General features: G+C 39.1%; 1 protein-coding gene and 2 long non-coding RNA genes across 3 annotated transcripts in view; 2 read left to right on the forward strand and 1 right to left on the reverse strand.

Moving 5' to 3' along the window:
* Positions 1-25,257, forward strand: part of LOC135116042 (uncharacterized) — a 246,751-nt gene that overhangs the window by 204,819 nt on the left and 16,675 nt on the right. The window lies entirely within an intron of this gene.
* Positions 17,507-21,341, forward strand: LOC135116044 (uncharacterized). Its single transcript, XR_010276147.1, has 3 exons — positions 17,507-17,658; positions 20,445-20,602; positions 21,203-21,341. It is a non-coding gene; the product is annotated as an uncharacterized LOC135116044 (long non-coding RNA).
* On the reverse strand, positions 20,648-25,118 carry LOC135116043 (uncharacterized). The gene is made up of 2 exons (XR_010276146.1): positions 21,630-25,118; positions 20,648-21,526 (listed from the first exon to the last, which is right to left on the reverse strand). It is a non-coding gene; the product is annotated as an uncharacterized LOC135116043 (long non-coding RNA).

A 25,257-nucleotide genomic window follows, 5' to 3' on the forward strand; every position in this document is an offset into this window, starting at 1 on the left:
TAGAAAAAAGTATAGAAAATGTGGAAGTAAGAAAAGTGAAAAGAAAAGAAAAAGAAGCAGTGGGGAAATATTAGATAAAGACAAGAAGGAGTAGGAGGAAAATAAATTGATACGGATTGATAAAACTTGAATATAATTTAGTGACGTGATTTTCTAAACGGAGTAATGGTAAATAATTTCTGGGGCGTCTTATTTCGAGGCTTGAACAGGGAGACGAGGAAGGAGCGCCAGTACAAAACACACCTACATAAATAACATGAAGAACACTTTTATTGCTCTCCTTTGTGAGTTTCGCAGGTAAAGAATTGCTCGGTATCTCGTGGGAGTTTGTCTAGAAATATGTATTATACTTTAACATTTTAGCCAGATCGCTTCGTCTTTAATATTTCCTATAATACACCGAGAATGTTAGTATTAGTCCAGGATCTCTCTCTCTCTCTCTCTCTCTCTCTCTCTCTCTCTCTCTCTCTCTCTCTCTCTCTCTCTCTCTCTCTCTCTCTCTCTCTTGTTCCGTTACATTGTATACAAAACAGTACCAGCTTTATTAAAAAGAAAATTCATGTTTTTACAAATAAAAATAAACACAACAAAGGCATACAAATGTTATCTTGCAGAACCAAGCACGGTATTACACAAAACGAAACCTCAGCTTGACAATACCGCCTTTCGAGTTTAAATATTAAACTTGATCATTTTTTCCATAACCTAAGTAACCTTTAGTTCCGAAGCACGCCTGGCATCATCCGCTCAGAGAGAAGGGGAGAGCATTCCATTAACCCGTGACATTTTTTGCACGAACGTCAGGGAAATGTGAAAGCTGACACATCTACGAGGGTGCCTTGTATTAGTTTTACCTCTCGCACGTCAGTATGGAGACTGGAACTGGGATTTGAGTTCATCACACACACACACACACACACACACACACACACACACACACACACACACACACACACACACACACACACACACACACACACACTGTATGACATCTAAATTAAGACTATATTCAAACAATAAAAAAAAAGAAAATAGCGAGAAGAAGGTTCGATGTCTGACATGTTATAAGATGTTATTTTCTATCGTTTCGAAGTCTGATTTTTATTAAATCGTTATTTTCTATCGTTTCGAAGTCTAATTTTTATTAAATCGAACAGTTTATACTGGAAATTATTGTTTTTCAAGTGTATTTTCATGATTCTGGTGATAGTTGAATGAGGATTTTGCATCATGAAAAAAATGCACGAGAACCTGAGATATTATATCCTTGGCTTTAGAAAATAATCCAGATGGGAAAACAAAGACACAGACACGAGTAATGTTTCCAAGAAGTGCTGATAAATTATAATAAATTTGAAAGAGAACCATAAATATAACCTCTGTGACTTTTGAAGATGCTCGAATGGGAGAACAAAGGCACAAATTGTACATAAGTAATAGTCCAAGAAGTGCTAAAAAAGATTAAATCATTTGAGTCAGTTTTGAAAGAGAACCGAGAAAATCACGTTTGTGGCTTTAAAAAATAGTACTAAGGAGAGAACAAGGACACGGACATAAGTAATATTACCAGGAATGATATGGCTAAGTTTTAAAAGAGAACCAAGAAAATAATCCTTGTGGCTTTCAAAACATAGTCCTAATGAGAAAACAGACACTTACAAGAGTAATATTCTTAGAAGTGCTGAAAAAAATTTAATAAGTTTACAAGAACACCAAAATAATTATCTATGTGGCTTTCGAAATAAAGTGGCCGTAATGAGAGAGAAAAATACGGAACAATTTGAATAATTTTACTAGAGAACCAAAAAAATAAATGAATAAATAAATAAATAAATAAAAACATGTAACTTTCAGAAGGAAAAAAATATCCCTAATGAGACAACAAAGACAAGAGTGATATCCCGCCCCACGAAAAAAAAAAAAGCACAGAAGTAGCAGCACTATCCTCCCGTTGTTGTTTATGTTCTAGAGGCGAGAAGTCATTTGATGGTGTAGCAGGCGTACTGGAGTGATAGGAGGCGTCCAGGGCTGCGCGTCACGGCCTGAAACGCACTATTTTTACGGCTCGGCGGCCCGTCGAGAGAGCAAGAAAGACTCACGTCGCATCGTAAACTGGGACTCCACATCGCGCGAGGATAAGCGATACTGACGATCACTCCGGAGTTGTTTATGTGGAAATTGTTCACACACTCTGCTTCCCTCTCCTCGCAGTATTTTCTCTGTCCTCTGTGTGTGGGTGTGGATGTGTGTTTCTCTCTCTCTCTCTCTCTCTCTCTCTCTCTCTCTCTCTCTCTCTCTCTCTCTCTCTCTCTCTCTCTCATCATCATCATCATCCTTTCCGTGGAAGGTTCATATTGTGTTTTGAAAATCTTTGAAGCATTTACAAGTGATGATACAATTAATAATAAAACTGCTCTAGAATTTGAAGAACCAAAGAGTAAGGGAGTTAAACAAAGGTGTGAACAGCCACATCCAACTAGACTGCCTTCAATTTGTTCCAGTGACGTCCTTGGGTAATGAAATAAGCTTCTGCCTCGCGTGATGCAGTGTAATATAGTGATTCTTTTCAATGCTACCCATCATCTCCCACAGTAAAGTTTGTATTAAGTCCCCCAGACCTCATGTGCCGCTTGAATACGTGTGTTCCTGACTCCCTTTAATTCTGGTTACGTTTTCTTTAGATTGTGTAGATAGAGAACGGACTGCATTGAAGCTTGCCCCCCCCCTCTCTCTCTCTCTCTCTCTCTCTCTCTCTCTCTCTCTCTCTCTCTCTCTCTCTCTCTCTCTCTCTCTCTCTCTCTCTCTCTCTCTTCCAGCTCAAATCTCACGTCTTCCTCAGCTCTGATCTTGCCTTCTCTCCCTCCCTCTCTTCTTCCCTCTCCTCAGTTGTCCCTCGATCTCTCCCCTTGTCTCCTTAATACCCTATCCTTTATTTTCTCTCTCACCTCTCCGCCTCTTCTCACCTTTCTCCTCTCTTGGCCTTTTCCTTCCTCCTCCCTTTAGTCCTCCATAATCTGGTAACTTATTTCTCCTCCTCCTCCTCCTCGTTCTCTTCCTGGCACGCCAGCAAGTTTATTTTCTGTTATTAATACAAAATGAAGCAAAAAAAAATCATGGTTATGCTTAAGAAAAGGATAATTTTGAAAAGTTAAATCTCTCTCTCTCTCTCTCTCTCTCTCTCTCTCTCTCTCTCTCTCTCTCTCTCTCTCTCTCTCTCTCTCTCTCTCTCTCTCCATGTCATGTTTTAAGGAAGTAAAAAGTGAAGAAGTTGGTTTAGCTTCAATGCTTTTAAGAAGAAAATTTTGACCGGTTTTTCCTCTTTATTGCCGGTAGTAGTAGTTGTAGTAGTAGTAGTAGTAGTAGTGGTAGTAGTAGTAGTAGTAGCTGTAGTAGTAGTTGTTGTTGTTTTTGTGGTAATAGCAGTGGTAGTAGTATTGTTGTAGTAGTAGTTGTGGCAGTAGTAATAATGGTGATGGTGGTGTTTGCATCATTATTATCATTATTATCTATCGTGAATCGTGTGAAAGTAAAACCTTCTCTATATTTACTTATCTTCACTGGAGCCACAGAAGGTCGTGCATTTAATATTTCAGCGTCTTTTCTACTTTTCTCTTTTCTTTTTTTTTTTTTTTTGTTCCCTACTCTTCCATTATGTCTGTCTTTATTTCATTCTTCTATGTCTACCTAAAACCATTCTTACACCTCTCTCTTTTATTCTATCGTTTATATAGTTTTCATTCTCTCTCTCTCTCTCTCTCTCTCTCTCTCTCTCTCTCTCTCTCTCTCTCTCTCTCTCTCTCTCTCTCTCTCTCTCTCTCTCTCTCTCTCTCTCTCTCTCTCTTACATACGCTTCACTTTACCTTTCGTTCACACACTCACTTCACCTTACTATCGTCGCTTCCTCCATCTCTCGCCGCTTAGACTTCTAGACACCCTGAGCTGCTGACGGCTTTGTGAAGCGAACAAAGGCTCCATGTACTCACTTGAGACACAGTGGCGGCAATGCTATCACGACACAGGAAGGATGAGCGGCTGACCTTAGACGCATTAAACCCTTGAGAGTTGCGTCCGAGCCAAGCAACTGGTAAATTTAATCTGCTCGGGAAGTTAGTTTCACGAGTGAGGGAAAAAAATAACATCTCTGTCCAGCGCGATTTTGTGCAGAGTCTGATGTTTTAGAGAGAGAGAGAGAGAGAGAGAGAGAGAGAGTGGGGGGAGTTGAAGTTGGATATTTCTTTTCAGCTTCTATAAATGTGCTTGAAAATTTGTGACGCTGCGTAGCTCAGTGGCGGCGATGGCGGTGGTGTTTCGTTTTGTGATTGGTTTTAAGATATTCTCCTTCTTGGAATTTAGATTTCTTTCAAATTTCTCCTCCTACAACCCAACAAACCTCGTTTCTTTTTGTCTTCCTCCTCCTCCTTCCTCTTTCTTCTTTCTCCTCCATCTCCTCTATTTCAAATTTGTTCTCCCATTAGGAACTCCATTGTGCATATCAGATCCCATTCTAACCAGTCACTATGGGAGTATTGTCTCCTTCATCTATATAAAAATACTCCACACGCCTAACCTAATGCTAAGGTTTTAATATTTTCTGCATACACGGCAGCCATTCACTGCTGCTTTGAAATATGACTCAGAAAAATAAATCCTTGCATGTTGGAGACAGGTGACCTGGTTTCAAGCTGATGTAAGGAGGGAGAAGGAGAAACGTTGCATCTTTCATTGCTTCTCGTCAATGATGCTGGATTTCTGTCAATCATGTAAGACGCTTGTGTCCTTAGCTACAGTATTCAGCCTCTAAGGTAAATGCTACACAATAGAAAGAACGGTGTAGGAAATTTTGAGAAAAGAAATTAAAGTGAGACAGAGAAAGTAAGCAAGGCAAGGAAGGAAATACTGAGAAATTAAAGTAAGGCAGATTATCGAAAAGCAAAGGAAGAATAAACAGCACCAGGCTTATTGGCACATTCGACTTTCTTTGTGATTACGTAAACTGCCTAAGAGACATAAGATAGTAAACCCGAAGGCTCCTCTCCACCCACCGCCTCTACCGTGACTAGACGGGAAAAGACCCCTAGTCCAAATTCTCAATGCGTCTTCGAGAATGATTAACTATTAAGTATTTGACTGTTAATGACACATGTTACTTTATTTGACAGTTAGACAGTTTTACAGAGCCAAAATATAGGAAGAGACACTAGGAACTGGCACCCCAGTTGATCTTTTTTTTTTTTTTTCGCCCTTTGCCTTTGGACGGTGCTCCTCTTACATATCAAAAAAAAAAAAAATCAACTAGTCCATCACTCTCTCCTTTTACTGTCAGTGATACTATTTAAATTATGCTCTAAGCAACATATTTAAACTTGAAAAATTTGTGATTATCAAAGAGTTAAGTGAAAGTCAAGTCTAAAGTTCCTTATACATAATTCACTTTGGCGTTGCTGTAAACATTCCTCGTAAGGCAGTCCATGCATTCCGCTTAATATCAACAAGTGTCCCAATGCTGCGAACTAAAATATTTTCTTTAATAGTTTTGAGGAGAAAGATGTATCTATGTATCTGTCTACCCACCTATGTATATGCATGTGTATGTATGTATCCCTCGATCCACCTATATGTCTGTCTATCTATTTATCTGTCTATCTGTCAATATTTTTTAATGTGTTCCTGTCTGTCTATCTAAATTCGTCCATCCATCCACCTATCCACCGTTTCTATGTCTATATATGTATGTATGCATGTATCTCTATCTACATATTTATACTGTAAATACTGTGTAAATACGTATGAATCTACCCAGTTACTTATCTATCCGTACCGTCAGTCCCCACACAACACAGCTCTGACAGATGACCTATCTCTCTTTTTATGTGTGTGCCACGTAAATATCTTAACCGAGTCGTGTTTTACGGTGCCATATATCAGTGACGTAAGTACATCATTCTGGGGCAAGGCTGGTCTTAGGGGAACGGTGCCAGTGAATTGATTTTCGCTCAGCTTCACATTCTTTACCGTGATTAACCGCGTGTTTCGTCATTCTGATAGGCCCACTTGTTATGTAATGTTATTTTTTTTTCATTTCTTTTGTATACTACCACTACTACTACTTCTACTACTACTACTACTACTACTACTACTACTACTACTACTACTACTACTACTACTGCTACTACTACCACTACCACTACTACTCTTACTACTACTACTCCTACTACTACTCTCTCTTCTTCTTTTCGTCTTCCATTGCTCCTGCTCCTGCTTTTGCTGCTGCTGCTGCTACTGCTGCTGCTGCTTTTGCTGCTTTTCCTGCTGCTGCTAGTACTGCTACTACTGCTACTACTACTACTACTACTACTACTACTACTACTACTACTACTACTACTGATAATAATAATAATAATAATAATGTATCTCATAAGTATTTTGTGTTCTTCTTCAAGGACGTGGACGACAGGGACATAAATTTAGAGAGGAGTGCTGGGAGGATGATATATATTGAAGGTAAACCATGATAAATTATGTGAGGGAAGGAGGAGACGCAGAGTAGGGGATGAGAGAGAGAGAGAGAGAGAGAGAGAGAGAGAGAGAGAGAGAGAGAGAGAGAGAGAGAGAGAGAGAGAGAGAGAGAGAGAGTAGAACCACAAGATGTAAAAAAAAAAAAACAGTAAGGAAAAAAAAGAGGCACGGGGGGGAAGAAAAATGTGAAGATGCATAGTGATGAAGATGAAAGGGCAGGAGGCAGTAAGGGGAACAAAAGAAGAAAGGGTGAAGAGAAAGACGGAGGAGAATGTGCATGGAGATTTACGGAATAAACGAGAATAGATGGAAGAATAAAGTGCGGAAATTAGACTCCATGGGATAAATACTGGGGAAAAAAGAAGAATAAAGAAGAATATAGGAGAGCATTTCCTGAGAGCGTCAGATGAAAGAAGTGGTAAAAATTTGAAGAAGAAAATAATGAATTACCGAATAGAATAAAATGAGTGGTGTTAATGAGAAAGGGTGGAGAGAAAGAATGCGTGCGTGCGTGCGTGCGTGCGTGTGTGTGTGTGTGTGTGTGTGTGTGTGTGTGTGTGTGTGTGTGTGTGTGTGTGTGTGTGTGTGTGTAAGCAAGCAGACAAACTTAACAAGTCATCAATTATTTCGAAAAATAAATAAATTCATAAACTTTCGTTCTTAAGCATCTACCAGTATACGAGTACTAAGAAATGCGAATTAAAAGTGTATAAAAAGAAAACTACCGACGGGGCTCTTCTTTACTCATGAATATTTGAATGGTTAGAAAACATGCACACATTTTTTCACTTACTCTCCGTTGCCCAGCCGTGTGTGCGTGGCCTCATCCCTAATAAAGATGGCTGAGAGTGGCTGAGAGTTGTCTGCGTGGACCAAGCAATACTGTGCGGCGCCATATGACCTCCTTGTCGAGGCAGAAAATTCCAATCAATCAGACAATAGGAATTAAATGAAAAATTACATAATGAGCAAAGGCGAGCTAGGAGAGTCCTTCACGTTCGTAGTTTTACCGCAAATTCATTTTTCTTCCGTTTTTTTTTTTTTTACTTTTTATTATATATTCAAAGTTTTGAAACCCTGCTTGCTTTACGCCTAAGAAACACAGTATACATAATGAGGTATACAGCTTAAATTAGGTAATGTTAACTAAGGTTGTTAGATTAAGTGAAGTTAGGTCAGGTCAATTAACTTCAGGTGGGGAGAGTAGCGGCAAATAATGTACGCAGTGGGAAAAACTTGTGTAAGATTAGGTAAGGTCATTTTTGGTTAGGAGAGGTGAGGTTAGGTTACGTTAAGTGAGGTTAGGTTAGGTTAGGTTAGGTTAGGTTAGGTATGATTAGGTCAGGTGAGGTTAGGTTAGGTAAGATTAGGTTACATAAGGTAATTTAGGTTAAGTTAGGTAAAGTTAGGTTAGTTTAGATAATGTTAGGTTAGGTGAGGTGAGGTTAGGTTAGTTTAGGTAATGTTAGGGTTAGGTTAGGTGAGATTTGGTCACGTGAAGTTAGATAAGGTGAGGTAAGGTAACTACAGCTAGGCAGAAGGAGCGACAAATAATATAAAAAGTTGAATAGACATACTTCAAGCTTAAGTAAGGCAAAGGTAAAGTCAGGTCAGGTATCTCCACGTGTGTAGATGATAAAGGGTAGCTGTGGGTGGTAAGGAGCGTTGTGGAGTTGTGTAGAGTTCAGATGAAAGTGCGGACACCTATAAACCTGGTATGGGGGCGGGGAAGAAGGAAGGGAGGACAATAAAGCAGGCATGAGCAGAGGAAAGGAAGGGAAGTGAAGGGCAAGGACGGAGGAAGGAAGAAAGGAAGGATAGATTATATAGTAAAGAAGTAGAAAGCAGGGAGTCAAAGGAGGAAGGGAGGACAACAAAGCAGGCATGAGGAGAGGAAAGGAAGGGAAGTGAAGGGCAAGGACAGAGGAAGGGAGGATGATTATAAGAAGAAATCAAGGAGTTGAAACCTAAAAGGTTAAACGAAATATTAAGTGGAAGTGATGATAAAACAGAGACAAGGAGAGATAAGAGAACAGAAGGAGAGTGGAAGGAAGCAAAGGAAAGGAGGGAAAAAGGAAATAGAGAAGGAAGGAATGGGGGCTTAAATGGGTTTCTTTTTCACTTTCACGCTTCATGGCTCGTCAGAATGCTGGGAAGTTCAAGGAATCTCGTTCTTTTCAGGAATTCAGGTTCTCAAGGAACATTTTTAATCATACCAACTAGATTTTGCCTCCAATTAACACATTTCATATAGTTTGCAGAGAGAGAGAGAGAGAGAGAGAGAGAGAGAGGGAGATGTAAGGTGAGGTGAGGTCGGGGTAGTTGAAAATAAGAAGCAGTAGTGAGAGAAATGCGGCAGTGAGAGGAATGAGGAGGTTGGTGGGGAGTAAATTACGCAGTTTATCTTAGTCTCTCTCTCTCTCTCTCTCTCTCTCTCTCTCTCTCTCTCTCTCTCTCTCTCTCTCTCTCTCTCTCTCTCTGACCTCTACCGCTCCACAATGCCACTGACCAAAAATCCTTTCCCTTTCCAACGTAGTAGTATCAGTAGTAGTAGTAGTAGTAGTAGTAGTAGTAGTAGTAGTAGTTAGGATCAGACATACTGCAGTGACCTTTGTAAGGGACTTTTATCATAAGTGATCTGTTCCGAGAAGTTAAGCTCAACTACACAAAAGGTTCATTCAGAAGGCGGCGCGATTGGGTGGCGTTCTTCTTCCATTCTTTTGGGCGTCATCAGAGGCGGGAGTGAGAGAAGTTGTCGGGTGGTTTAGTGTGTCAAGTTAAAGGGACGTTAGAGGAAAGGAAGGGAAGTGAAGGGCAAGGACGGAGGAAGGAGAGAGAGAGAGAGAGAGAGAGAGAGAGAGAGAGAGAGAGAGAGAGAGAGAGAGAGAGAGTCGGTAAGAAATAAGTGGTAATATATTGTTTTCTTTCTTTTTCTCTCTTTTTCACTCATTATTGGAAGATCCGCGAGCACCTCTCCTTAATGAATCCATCACACCTGAGTTAGATCATGCCTCGCTCCTCCAGAAAGAGCAGTATATGTGTGAGCGCCGCGGGTGTCCGCGCCCTCTGGCTTTTTCTCTCTCTTGGTTGTGTGTGTGTGTGTGTTTTAATGTTCTAGCTTTAGAAAAAATCTTTCAACATTTTTTATACCTTTTTATTTACGTTACTTTTCTTTTGTGTGTGTTGGGGGTGGAGATGAGGTTTTGATACACACACACACACACACACACACACACGCGCGCGAACCGGGCTGTCAGTCATATATTATATTTATACTTTCCTTGTGACGCTTGATGACAGGTAACTATTTTCCTCCTCCCCTCTCCCCACAGATATCAAAGAAGAGCTCATAATAGGTTATGTATTTCTAGTCCAGAGTGCAACACAAGTTTTCCCTTTCTTTCACTTGTGTTTCATCCACGCCCGCCTTTTTTTTTTTTCTTCCACCTGAATATAAATAGATAAATGGAAAAAGGTCTTATGAAAAGAAGGGAAAAGTTTAGCCGCCATAGTTAATTTGGTGAATTACATTCACACTGCTTTTTTCTTTTTTTTTCCTTTTTCAGGCTGCACACTTGCATTAAAACTATTTCTTTGCTTTGGTAAAAGACAAACGGAAAAAAAAAGTAAAAAAAATAACTAAACTGTTCTTTCCAAGACAAAAGCACAATAGAAGGAGAGAGACAAATGGGTCGGCCAGTGTAGATCCATAGATGTGAGTTGTGTTGATATTCTCTTTAAATACTTCAAATCGTAGTAAAGAAAAAAAGGGAAATAGACCGAGATCTTCAGGGTTTGCCATTTATCAGTGTAAGTTATGCTAGGGAGGGAGGGAGGGAGGGAGGAAGTGCAGTAATACGTGACAATGAGGGAAAAGTGAGTGCTTCTTTTGTTGTACACGAGTTCACTGGAGCTTCGTTGCACAGTGTATCTAAAGTGCTCCAAACAAAATCTTTTAAGCATTTACAAGCCATTTTTATTGCTGCCAAGATGCCATATGATGGATTCTTATTAGATGATTGAGAAAAAAACATACATTGTGTAAACTTTCAGAAAACTGCACCACTCCATCAGGACATTTTTTTTTTTTTTTTTCATCATATAGATTTTGGTGTGTTTTGAATTGTTCTGATGCACTTTATTCTTTACAAAATTACCTTTTTTTTCCACTGGGATATCATGCACTTAACCGACATAATATTAAGAACAGTGATCCCTAAAATTGCTTTCTTTCTAATTCCTCTGCTACAGAAAACAACATTGAAGGGATAACTTCAGGCGTTAGCTTTACATGAATATGTCACAAGGCAGTAGTTCCTGAATATTATGGGATCATCTCTTTCCGCTCTGCTTCATTCTGTGTACATGGCCCTTTTACTCCTAGCGATGAGGTCTTCAAAGACTCCATATGCTCCGTTAGTAGATGAACAATATTAGTAGCTCTATAGTAGATGAACAACACATTAAAACTCGCAGAATTTTATTTACGAAGAAAAACAATTATGTCTGTTAAATAAAAATGCATTACATTCAAAAGAGAAGATGAACACTTCAAAGAATGAAGGATGGTTTGTCGTGAACAGATTATAGTGTCTCTGCAACACGTGGCTCGGTCCTTAACCATGTTATAAACACAAGTGGTGGCATGCTTGGCACCGTTACCTCTCCACGAGCACCTTGATGGAGCGGAGTGGGAAAAAAGGGCACATAGGACTTCATTGGCGACCTTCATTTTGTTTTTATCTTTTGCTTTCATAATAGCTAAAGCATAGAAAATATCCACAAAAAGTAGGTGGAGGAAAATCAAACATGCGGCTCACGTTTTGGTAGGCAAGCGTTATACTCTAAAACACCGTCAAGATAATACTTTTAAAGTAATTTTGGCCACTGTAACTAAATTCAGTACCCCAGAAATTTTTTTCAACTGCATCAGGAGCTTCCTACACGTCAGTAGCAAATGGATTATGATTAATTTCCATTCAGAACGCTTCCTATGACACTAAAATATTTCAATTCGTGCTGTAAATATGCAATACTCATAGAGCAGAATAAACCATTCCATCCTATAGGAAAATTCCCCTGACCTCGGAGGCATGTAATTGTTCATCTCTCTCTCTCTCTCTCTCTCTCTCTCTCTCTCTCTCTCTCTCTCTCTCTCTCTCTCTCTCTCTCTCTCACACCGTGTAAAATTTTTCGTGTATCAGTTACTGCAAAAATTTGTGATGCTGGGTATTATATAATGTACCTGGTCTTTCTTTTTATTGAGACCTTACATTATCGGTTTTTGAATGTCTACCGTTTGTTTTGAATAGAATGAAAAGTGAAAGTGTCTTGGCCGTCCGTTGCGACCACTTTCTTCCGAGATTGATTGACTACCTCTCCTCTACTGTTCCTGGTTTAGTTTAGATACTTGCCCAGTTGCCACTGCTGGATCAGATGAGGAGCTTGGTGTGGTAGTAGTGTGGAGGACCGGTAGTGAGTTTGGTATTGTTGGTAGCGAGGAGGTCGTGGGTAATAAATTAATATAGTTGATCTGTGATGATAAAATACGAGTACACGGATGATGAGAATTCTTCTTGATTAACAATAGAGAATGTACACATTTGATACGAGACGAGACACAGATGATACAATCGTGACGACTTTCTGAAGTGATATGAACTGCTGCTTGTGATGATGACTGAGCAGCGTCTCTCAAGACTGACTGTGACATTCTTATGGGAACTGAGTGAGAGACCGAGACTGACTGCTCGTGACTGGAACTGAGAGGAACTGAGTTAGAACAGAGCGGAACTGAGATGCTTGTGACTAACTCTGGGACGGGGACTGAGCTGAGGATTAGCTACCTTGCGGGCTATATTTATCTCAGAGAAATGGATCACGAATACAACTTCTGGGATGGAGAATGCCCAATGAAATGCCAGGAAATGAAGTAAAGGAGCCAATGGGAGAGATCGTTATTTTAGCCAATGACCAGGAAGGAAAGACTCAGAATTGAACACAGGTGTTTTCCCATAGGACTGGAAGTGGGTGAGAAATTCCCTTGAGAGATAGAGAAGGAATAGAAAGGTTAGAAATGTAACAGACTGGCTGGCCATAGTTACATGTGGGATGAATACGTGAACATATCGCATGTGGGATGGATACATGAATTTTATCAGTCTCAACAATATATATATATATATATATATATATATATATATATATATATATATATATATATATATATATATATATATATATATATATATATATATATATATATATATATATATTCATCATGTACATGGCCAGCTATTTACATGTGTTCGCCTCCCTTCTCTATCTTAAGGGAATTTCACACCCTCTTCCAGTCCATAGGGAAAACACCTGCGTACATATGCTCGTCTTTCTTCCTGGTCAGTTCTCCTCCTTCTCTATCTCAAGGGAATTTCACACCCACTTCCAGTCCTTAGGGATAACACCTGCGTTCGTCCCCCTTTCTCTACCTCTCAAGGGAATTTCACATCCACTTCCAGTCCTTAGGGATAACTATCAGCGGTCCACTTAGCTCAGATAAATACAGCCCGCATGGTAGTGAGCTCTCAGTTCAGACACAGTTCATTCGAGAGTCATAGTCACAGCAGTCACGAGCAGTCAGTCTTGGTCTCTCACTCAGATCCGTTCACTCACAGTCAGTCTTGAGAGACGCTGATCAGTCATCAATCATATCACTTCAGAGAGAGAGAGTACAATCTATCGCCACGTTACAATATTTGCACACACATCAGCTATATCAACCAACTACCCACGACCTCCTAGCTACCAGAATCACCACCTCACTACCGGATCCTCCATGCTACCAAGCATCATCAATCGATTGAGCAAGTAACAATCATCAACTTAGAACAGAGGTACAATCGATTCCAGAACAGAATGATAAATGTACATATAAATAATAGTAATTGTTAAGACTGATACATTATCTTGAGCACCTTGATGGCATGAGAGAGAGAGAGAGAGAGAGAGAGAGAGAGAGAGAGAGAGAGAGAGAGAGAGAGAGAGACGAGACGAGACGCATACAGGCAATAATTAGATGACATTTTTTTTTTCAAAATCTTAAGGTATAGTTCTAAGGAACACTGGCAAAGGTGAATTTAGGTAATGTAAAACACGAGGATCGGTCTCTCTCTCTCTCTCTCTCTCTCTCTCTCTCTCTCTCTCTCTCTCTCTCTCTCTCTCTCTCTCTCTCTCTCTCTCTCTCTCTCTCTCTCTCTCTCTCTCTCTCTCTCTCTCTGTGATAATAATGGAAAGAGGATAACATTGATAAGGCCGTCTTGCACAGGATGAGGAACGTGAGCCTCAAGAGGACAGTCTGTTACCAAAGATGCTGACTCTTTCCCCATTCACCCTAAGAAAGTCGGTGGTTGGAGAAGGTGAAGACGAACAATGCACTTGAGCAGTAAGTGATAGGACGCGTCTTTCCGAGATGGGCGGTGAGGAAACTGATAAGACTGAGATAAGATAGGTAGGAACTTTTTTTTGAGAGATTATTCCTTATGAAATCATGTCATGAAAGTGAAGTCGATGAACACATATATACGCTTATCTATCTATCTATCTATCTATCTATCTATCTATCTATCTATCTATCTATCTATCTATCTATCTATCTATCTATCTATCTATCTATCTATCTATCTATCTATCTATCTATCTATCTATCTATCTATCTATCTATCTATCTATCTATCAATATATATATATATATATATATATATATATATATATATATATATATATATATATATATATATATATATATATATATATATATATATATATATATATAGGTCATCCTGGCCAGCTGGATACTCCTTAACCCTGCTTCCTCCTCCCTCCCTTTCTTGCTTTCCCTCCAATAAACTCAAGTCTCCTATCCATCCCCCCCACTCCCTCCATCCCTCCCTGCCTCTCTCTCTCTCTCTCTCTCTCTCTCTCTCTCTCTCTCTCTCTCTCTCTCTCTCTCTCTCTCTCTCTCTCTCTCTCTCTCTCTCTCTCTCTCTCTCTCTCTCTCTCTTTCGTTTTTTTTTTTATATGTAGGAGGAACATCGGCCAATGGCAACAAAAATCCAGTAAAAAAAAAAAAAGGCCCAATGATATCCCGGTCCCCGAATGGGGTCCAAAGCGGTAGGCAAAAATTGAAGGATAACTGTCTTGAAACCTCCCTCCTCAAGGAATTCGTCATAAGAAGGTGGAAGTACAGAAGCAGGCAGGGAGTTCCAGAGTTTACCAGAGAAAGGGATGAATGATTGAGAATACTGGTTAACTCATGCATTAGAGAGGTGGACAGAATAAGGGTGAGAGAAAGAAGAAGGTCTTGTGCAGCGAACCCGCGGGAGGAGGGGAGGCATGCAGTTAAAAGGATTAGAAGACCAGTTAGCATGAAAATAGCGGTATAAGATAGCAAGAGATGCAACATTGTGGCGATGAGAAAGAGGCTGGAGACAGTCAGTTAGAGGAGAGGAGTTGATGAGACGAAAAGCTTTTGATTTGTCTAGAAGAGCGGCATGAGTGGAACCCCCCAAACATGTGAAGCATACTCCATTCATGGACAGATAAGGCCCTGTACAGAGTTAGTAGCTGGAAGGGTAAAAAAAAAAAAAAATGGCGGAGACGTCTCAGAACACCAAACTTCATAGAAGCTGTTTTAGCTAGAGATGAGATGTGGAGTTCCCAATTTAGATTATAAGTAAAGGACAGAACGATGATGTTCAGTGTAGAAGGGGGGGACAGTTGAGTGTCATTGAAGAAGAGGGGATAGTTGTCTGGAAGGTTGTGTCGAGTAAATAAATGGAGGAATTGAGTTTTGAGGCACTGAACAATACTAAGTTTGCTATGCCCCAATAAGAAATTTTAGAGAGATCAGAAGTCAAGCGTTTTGTGGCTTCCCTGTGTGAACTGTTTACTTCATGAAGGGTTGGGCGTCTACGAAAAGATGTGAAAAAAATGCAGAATATCATCATCAGCGTAGGAGTGGATAAGAAAAGAAGTTTGGTTTGAAAGATCATTGGTGAATAATAGGAAGAGAGTGGGTGATAGTACAGAAACCTGAGGAACACCACTGTTAATAGATTTATGAGAAGAACAGTGATTGTCTACTACAGCAGCAATAGAACGGTCAGAAAGGAAACTTGAGATGAAGTTACAGAGAAAAGGATTGAAGCCATAGGAGGGCAGTTTGGAAATCAAAGCTTTGTGCCAGACTCTATCAAAATCTTTTGATATGTCTAAGGCAACAGCAAAAGTTTCACCTAAGTCTCCAAAAGAGGATGACCAAGACTCAGTAAGGAAAGACGGAAGATCACCAGAAAAGCGGCCTTGACAGAACCCATACTGGCGATCAGATAGAAGGTTGTGAAGTAATAGATGTTTAAGAATCTTCCTGTTGAGGATAGATTCAAAAACTTTAGATAGGCAGTAAATTAAAACAATAGGACGGTAGTTTGAGGAATTAGAACGGTCACCCTTTTTAGGAACAGGCTGAACGTAGGCAAACTTCCAGCAAGAAGGAAAGGTCGATGTTGACAGACAGAGGTGAAAGAGTTTGACTAGTGAACGTGCAAGCACGAAATTTCGGAGAAGAATAGGAGAGACCCTCATCAGGTCCATAAGCCTTCCCAGGGTTTAGGCCAGCGAGGACATCATTGCGAAGAATTTCAATAGGTAGCATGAAGTAGTCAGAGGGTGGAGGAGAGTGAGGAACAAGCCCTGAATCATCCAAGGTAGAGTTTTTTGCAAAGGCTTGAGCAAAGAATTCAGCTTTAGAGATATATGTGATAGCAGTGGTGCCATCTGGATGAAATAAAGGAGGGAAAGAAGAAAAAGAAGCAAAGTTATTGGAGATGTCTTTGGCTAGATGCTAGAAGTCACGAGGGGAGTTAGATCTTGAAAGATTTTGACACTTTTTATTAATGAAGGACTTTTTGGTTAGTTGGCGCGCAGACCACCACAGTCACACATTTTGCCAGCATTTCTTCTTTCATAAACCTTTTTCTAAGTCTTCCTCTCTTTTTCCTGTCGGGTCGATCCATCTCCAGCATCCTCCTCTCTCTGTACTTCTCGTCCCTCATCCTGACTGTGACTGACTTCCTCAGTCACATCCATTACATACAGATTTTCTTTCATAAGCCTTTCAGGGTTTCCTCTCTTCCTCCTGCTGATCTTTCCCGGTGTCCTCCTTCAGGTGGCTCGAAGGGCAGTGTCCTCAGCATTCGCAGTTACTTGAAGATAATGAATTCCTTGTCTTCTCTTCCTTCTCTTCTTCATGAGGGAGCACGTCTTGGCAGTGTACTCCTCACCACCCTCGCTCTCTCGCCTTCTCTTTATCTTCTCTCCACGTTTCCGCTTTATCTTTTGACCTTTACTATTCCCACTTTCCCGTTTTTCTTCATCCGCTTACACTCAGCAGTGCTGTTTGCTTTCTTCTTTTATTTTTATTTATTTCATCATCATTATTTGTTCTTAAGAAACAGGAAGAGACTTGCAGAGTTAACAGTGAAAGGCATGATAGAGTGAAAGTACTAGTTAGTTAGCAAGTTTAGAAAAACAGTAACTATGCAAATAATACAGAATATAGCAGAAGATGCAACTTAGCAGCAGGGAGATTCAAGTGTCTGTGAGAGGAGTCGATGAGAGAAAGTTTTTTTTCCTTTTAATCTTTCTTGTTCAGAAGAGATGTGTGTAAGACCACACCTTGGCTTACATCATGCACTTATTTTTTTTTTATAACTGATATTAATTAAATGTATTATTATATTTTTTTTTTTTTTTTACCTAAGGAAGAAAGCAGGTTGACATTTAAGTGTCTGTGATAGAGGAAGGGGGAGGGGGTGCGGTATTTGCCCGTGTCTGTGCCGCGTACCTCCTTTGTCGGTGACGACAGGTAGCTCTCCACTTTATCTGAATCCTCTTAAACAAGAGACGTCATCTTGCTCCTCTGGTCGGTGACAGGGGGAGATAAGACCGTCGTTTTGAAGTGTCTCGATTGACTTATTTTTTATCCCCTCTGATTTTGTGGAGTCTCTTCTGTCTGGTGAGTAACAGCACCCGCAACTCCCAGGGGCTCCGATTCCTGCCCTGTCCAGCCCTGCCCCGCGTCAGGTATGGTATCGGATGTCTGCCGCATGTACGGGTTAATGCTTAATGTACATATTTAATTCTAAGTATGTTTTGTATATATATATATATATATATATATATATATATATATATATATATATATATATATATATATATATATATATATATATATATATATATATATATATATATATATATATATATATATATATATATATATATATATATACGAGTATATATATATATATATATATATATATATATATATATATATATATATATATATATATATATATATATATATATATATATATATATATATATATATATATATACTTTGTATGTCTATTAATTTATGACTATTTTTAATGATGATGGTGATATTATTGATATTCATATTAATAATAGTAATAATAATAACAATGATAATATTAATAATAAGAATAATAATAATAATAATAATAATAATAATAATAATAATAATAATAATAATAATGTTTTCGAGAACATGTGCCTGGGTTTATTGTTTGATTTTTTTTATTTCATTGTTTTTTTTTATTTTTTATTTACTTATTTATTTTTATTTATTTATTTATTTTTATTTTTTTCCTTTTACCATCTCTCTTTTTTCCACCACCTTACCCTTCACTTCATGTACATTCAGTAACTTGTATTCATATTGCATTATGCTCTCGTGGAGATACTTACGATGCATTTTTTTTTCTCTATCTCCACTAATGTCAAGACAAATATGTGTGCATCGACCTTAAACATTACATCTACTTGCCTCGTCTGATTTCAACAGGTCTTAGTGGAAAATGAAGAGTGTTTTTACGATTCTATTGAGTTTAACAAAGATCAGTAAGACAAAATTATTAGAACCTTACCAATCATCTCTGACATTTAAAAATACTTCTTATGAAAGTCGACAGCGTTTAACAATACCTGTCGTTGCTGAGTGCCACCAGTAAAGCAGGAGTGAGGGAGTAGCGGATGGAAGGAACAGGTGAAGCATCCACTGCCTCAACCACACTTGCTGCTTTGCCCCGTGCATCACTTACCACTCCTCACGTCCTTCACGCCCGTCCCGCCCTACAACTTGAGTGAGAGAGAGAGACAGAGAGAGAGAGAGAGAGAGAGAGAGAGAGAGAGAGAGAGAGAGAGAGAGAGAGAGAGAGAGAGAGAGAGAGAGAGAGATGCATGCTTTATTTATATATTTCATTCTTTACATTTGTCCTCTTTTCTGTGTGTTGGCCCTGTACTGGACTGCTTTCAGGAGGAGCTAGACATCCCTAGCTCCCTCTCTCACAGCTTAGCGTGAGTAAAAACAAGTTCTGTCTTTACTTTTTGTTCATCGCATGAGATTTAAAATATTTCGAGATCTCTTTGTGGTCACCGTTTTTTTTTTTTATTATTATTATTTGCTTCCTTACTATTCATTTTGTATTTTTGTTATGAAAGAAGCAAGTAAAATAATTAGGACATTTTCATTACTTTGTATTCATGTTTTTCTTTTCTACTAATTTTGATCCTTCACTACCCCCCGTGCATTGATTTCCTCTCCACAACCTTATTCTTCCATAACACGTCTCCTTATTATGATTTTCTTTGATATACCTTATGCAGATATGATGTGATGGTAATATGTTGTGTATATCTTGTCTACATTTTGCCATGTCTTCGTGTCCCATAATTGTTTATTTAATATTTCTGTTTTCAGTATACCAGTTTCCAGCTCTCTTAGGGTTTCGTAAGTTAGCTTTTGATACTTAGTTAGTAATATACATAATTCTTACACTTGTACTTGATGCTGATATACTGATGCTGATACGAAATAGAAAAAAAAATACCAGCTATGTTTCACGTCATATTGCAGGTTTTTAGTGTAATATATATATATATATATATATATATATATATATATATATATATATATATATATATATATATATATATATATATATATATATATATATATATATATATATATATATATATATATATATATATATATATATATATATATATATATATATATATATATATATATATATATATATATATATATATATATATATTCCTTTACTTAATATTGAATCCTTTCTTTCTGTTCTTCAATAAACGATGATTGGAGTGTGAATCTATAAACTTGATTTGTAATTTTTTTTTTTATTTATTATTATTACTATTATCATTATTATTATTATTGTTGTTATTGTTATTATTATTATTATTATTATTATTATTATTATTATTATTATTATTATTATTATCATTATTATTATTTATTAATCCACTTATATTTCAGTTTTCACTGTGCACAGCAAAGTTGATCAAGTGAACTCTTCTTTCCAGAACGTGTAACAAATGTATAATTTGTTAGTATTAGTGTTGTGGGAATATATGAAGGGCCTCCATTGTTTGTGTTGCTGAAGTAAGGATTCTTTTTTTTTCTTTTTTTCATTTACCTATTGAATATTACTTGCATTCTTGGCAGCGGCTGGTTGTGTGATCTCGTAACAGGTCTTGGAGGTATCACTCTCTGAGATGGAAATATATGTTATATAAAATGAATACGTTAGAAATAGATGTGAGCCATGTTACGTGATGTTACAAAGATTGGAAGAACCGCTGGAAGTTAAGTGGTTACCGTGGACCCAGTAACTGGTGACTTGCCGGCGTGTAGGGGGACTTGCTCTTTATCTCTCGGGTTGCTGCGTAAGCTAGTATGCAGGAATCTTTAAGGTTGATATGTAGCAAATTGTTAAACACATGTTCACTCACACTGGTAACTATATTTATAACAGTTGAAGGTACAAGACCATCACGCTCCGCGACGAGGGGTACTGCCGCGGTGGAGGTCAGACCACGACTGGTCACAAAGGCAGTGACAGTTGGCCAGGACAAGGGATGTGAGTGGCAAGAGGTCTTGAGATACAGCGGAAGACAAAAGGAGAAAATAACGGTACTTGATTCGGTGAAAGCAAGAAGAACGAGAATTTTTTTGGTAGATACAAATTTGGATTTATTTCACAGAATTTAATGATATTTATGTAAATAAATTTTGTTACACCGCTGGTCATACACGCAGTTTTTAAATTAATTTCAAGCTATGCACAATAAATTCAATATTATAATAATGCAATAAATTTCATTGCCAGTAGTGATTATAAGTCATATTTATGTAATAGCCTATATCATCATGGCAGAGCCCGTTCATGATGACATTTTACAAATCCCTAGTATTTCAAAATTTGATTATCTAACCTTAGCTTACATTTGTATGTGTTATATCGACATACATTTGCACTTATTGAAAGTCTGTTATCTTTTGTCCAAAAAGACGTCTATCAGTTGATGATAAAAAAGTCCAATTCGTCAGAGTTGAGTCTAGTCAGCCAAACGCGTCATCAAACGCTTTATTATGGTCACCTGAGCCTCCCTGAGGGCACGATTGTCATTTGAAGTAATAAGATGTTTCACTAGCCACATGTTCTAGCAGCTTCCTGACAGCGACGACGATAAAAAAAAGTAGTGTTCATAGTGGATGACCTCGGTGTTGTAGAGTCTGCCTGCGGAGGGGCCAGCCAAGAGAACAATGACGCCCCGAGAGAGCCGAAGCAGCTTCCCTTTCGACTGACGGTTCTTCAAACGCCTATCTCTGGCTGCTAGAGAGGAACGCCGGCAGGGGCAGACTGTTGTGGTTGGCAGCCATTTCGAGGGTATATTGAAAGTTTTTTCCGTCGTGCATGACCACGCCAGACGTCCCGATGACGACAACGTTGGCAGCCTCCGCAGGAGTGAACTGCGTGAAAGTTCCGTCACGATGCTTAATACCCGTAGGCGTAAACTGGGCGGTGACTCCCACTAACATCAGACACATCGATACCTGTAAGTCACACGGGAGGGTGAGAAAGCCGCGACGCCAGCGGTCAAGAGGTGTTCACATTGACAGTAGAGAACGTTAAGCACCAGCAAGTGAGGAACCTTACCAAAAGTTTCATGGCTGCTGTCCTGGTTTTCCTCGGCACTCCAAGACGCGGCTACTGGGACGACTGTGAGAAAAGAAGGCGGACACTCATTTTATAGTGACCTGCTTGTCACCGTTTACCTCTGTTCTTTGAAAAACAATGGCTCATTGTTGGATATGCAACAAAAGAAATCTAGACTTATAAAAAAGGAAGGATTATTGTTCATTCAGTCATCCCAATGAGATTCTTATCATGCAGTAATTTTGGTAATGAAGCAAAATCATTTTGTAATATTTCAAAAACTGTGTGAACTTTGATAGTTTCTATTTTTTAAACAATGTCGATGACATCCACTCCACAGATTAATACAAGTATAGGTTGTGTTACCTTGATGCCGATGTCTTTTGTATGCCCTCATGTTGCTAGAAGTACTGAAAAGAATGGTTTGTACAAACTTCGGTTAGATTATAAAAAAAAAATAAGGAAACGCAAAAGACGTTCAGTGATGCTGAATGGACGCTATAAACGCAATATACGCAATGAGCGTAATGTAAGTTCCATAAAGTTGGGTATTTTCTATCGTCTCTACCAATAGTTTCCCCCCTCCCACTTGTTTACTGTATACAGGAGCCTCATTCGTCTAAAAACTTGCTCCTCACAAACAGAGAAGTGTCAAAAGTCTTTCGTTTCAACGATTCCTTCCCTTCATTTTCTCACTCACCGCCACAGTACTGCATCTCTTAATATCTAATGTCATTTTTATTACGTTGTTAACCGTATGTCATCCATATTCTTGCCGCCTTGCTGAACTTTTTTTTTATTTACTCTCATCCCCTATTCAGTCCACCTTTCTAATGCAAGATTCAACCAGTATTTTCAGTCTTTTCATCCCTTTTACTGGTAAACTCAAGGACTATTCTTGTCTATTGTCATCTTGCCTACTACTTGAACCATTTGAAAAGAGTATCTAGACACCTCAGAAGTAAAATTTCCCATCCCTCCTGTTTATTCTCATGTTTCTTTTCACAAACGGCATTGTGAGTGGGCTTTTTATCTCTCTTTTTTTTTTCCTTAGGTGTATCCCCTGACACACACACACACACACACACACACACACACACACACACACACACACACACACACACACACACACACACACACACACACACACACACACACACACACACACACACACACACATATTAAATCACTGGGTTGGATGAATCAGCACGTTCCTTGATGGAGCGTGAGGCCAGCCAACCGTCTCTCCGTCACGTGTAAGCAAAACATCCTCCACACGCCAGTGCAGTACTGTAGTGCCTTGCGTGATTGGGGGTGTCAAAGCTCATATTGCTGTGACTGCGAATCCGTCATTTAAGATCTGCCTCGTACAACATTCGTGTTCACTGCGGGATAGTAAGAGAAAATCAGTTACTGTAAATCCCGCATTAAAATTGCCATTATGAAAGCGGTTGGAGTTTTTCAGCAGCGGTGAAACACGAAGAGGATTTCTTCGTGCCTTCTTTGCACTTTTTACTTTCTCACAAATCATTTCCCAAACATTGTGCGAGAGAGCTTTTCTGTGTAACTCTGCTCTCATTAGGCAACAGACGTCTTCATTCTTTATCATGTTTGAATACTCCATAATACAACAATCGTTGCCTTGATAAAACGGAGTGTAAATGAGATGCCTCACAAAAGGCATCTACCACCAGATGTCACTCCTGCACTTGGACCCCTCGTCCGCTGCGCCTCAGGTATATGTGCAATAACTATGAAGTACATCTAGCTGCCTGAGCACCTCAGTGACATTGCCATCTAATATCAAAACTATGACATTCACCTTAATCAGAAATGTAACAAGGGAAAATACACCACTTTCATTTTTGACATAGCACAAGCAGACGTTCCATCTAACTAGCCACAGTTTGCAGTAATGACAAAAGTTACGCGGACCGACATATCTTCCAGCTGAGTCTCTCTTTTCTCCCTGGCATGGAAGGACGCTAAAGTAATTGAATAAGTTTGGAACTAAATATGAATCTGTAGCGATATTTACAAATTAATGAAATACATCTTTCATGTATTCGTGAGTGAGGTGGCCCACAAAAGGTACTTAAGCTTTCCATCACCAGAATCTCATGCACTTTATATTTCTGCCCGGAACCATGCCAAGTCTGTTCTCCAACTAGCCAAAAACTGCTTCATTAACAGAAAGTGTCAAAACCTTTCAAGATCTAACTCCCCTCGTGACTTCTGGCATCTAGCCAAAAATATCTCCAATAACTTTGCTTCTTCTTCTTTCCCTCCTTTATTTCAACCAGATGGCACCACTGCTAACACATCTATTTCTAAAGCTGAACTCTTCGCTCAAACCTTTGCTAAAAACTCTACCATGGACGATTCTGGGCTTGTTCCTCCTTCTCCTCCATCCTCTGACTATTTCATGCTACCTATTAGAATTCTTCGCAATGATGTTTTCCATGCCCTTGTTGGCCTAAACCCTCGGAAGGCTTATGGACCAGATGGGGTCCTTCCTATTATTCTCCGAAACTGTGCCTCCGTGCTTGCACCTTGCCTAGTCAAACTCTTTCAGCTCTGTCTGTCAACATCTACCTTTCCTTCTTGCTGGAAGTTTGCCTACATTCAGCCTGTTCCTAAAAAGGGTGACCGTTCTAATCCCTCAAACAACCGTTCTATTGCTTTAATTTCCTGCCTATCTAAAGTTTTTTTAATCTATCCTCAACAGAAGATTCTTAAGCATCTATCACTTCACACCCTTCTACCTGATCGCCAGTATGGGTTTCATCAAGGCCGCTCTACTGGTGATCTGGCTTTCCTTACTGAGTCCTGGTCATCCTCTTTTAGAGATTTTGGTGAAACTTTTGCTGTTGCCTTGGACATATCAAAAGCTTTTGATACAGTCTGACACAAAGCTTTGATTTCCAAACTACCCTCCTACGGCTTCTATCCTCCTCTCTGTAACTTCATCTCAAGTTTCCTTTCTGACCGTTCTATTGCTGCTGTGGTAGACGGTCATTGTTTTTCTCCTAAATCTATTAATAGTGGTGTTCCTCAGGGTTCTGTCCTGTCACCCACTCTCTTCTTATTATTCATTAATGATCTTCTAAACCAAACTTTTTGTCCTATCCACTCCTACGCTGATGATACCACCCTGCACTTTTCCACGTATTTTCATAGACGTCCAACCCTTCAGAAGGTAAACATTTCACGCAGGGAAGCCACAGAACGTTTGACATCTGATCTTTCTAGAATTTCTGATTGGGGCAGAGCAAACTTGGTATTGTTCAATGTCTCAAAAACTCAATTCCTCCATCTATCAACTCGACAACTATCCCCTCTTCTTCAATGACACTCAACTGTCCCCCTCTTCTACACTGAACATCCTTGGTGTGTCCTTTACTTATAATCTGAACTGGAAACTTCACATCTCATATCTAGCTAAAACATTTTCTATGAAGTTAGGTGTTCTGAGACGTCTCCGCCAGTTTTTCTCACCCCCCCCCCCCCCAAGCTGATAACTCTGTACAAGGGCTTTATCCGTCCATGTATGGAGTATGCTTCACATGTCTGGGAGGGTTCATTCATACTGCTCTTCTAAACAGGGTGGAATCAAAAGCTTTTCGTC

Source organism: Scylla paramamosain, chromosome 30, assembly GCF_035594125.1.
Source record: "Scylla paramamosain isolate STU-SP2022 chromosome 30, ASM3559412v1, whole genome shotgun sequence".
NCBI lineage: Eukaryota > Metazoa > Arthropoda > Malacostraca > Decapoda > Portunidae > Scylla > Scylla paramamosain.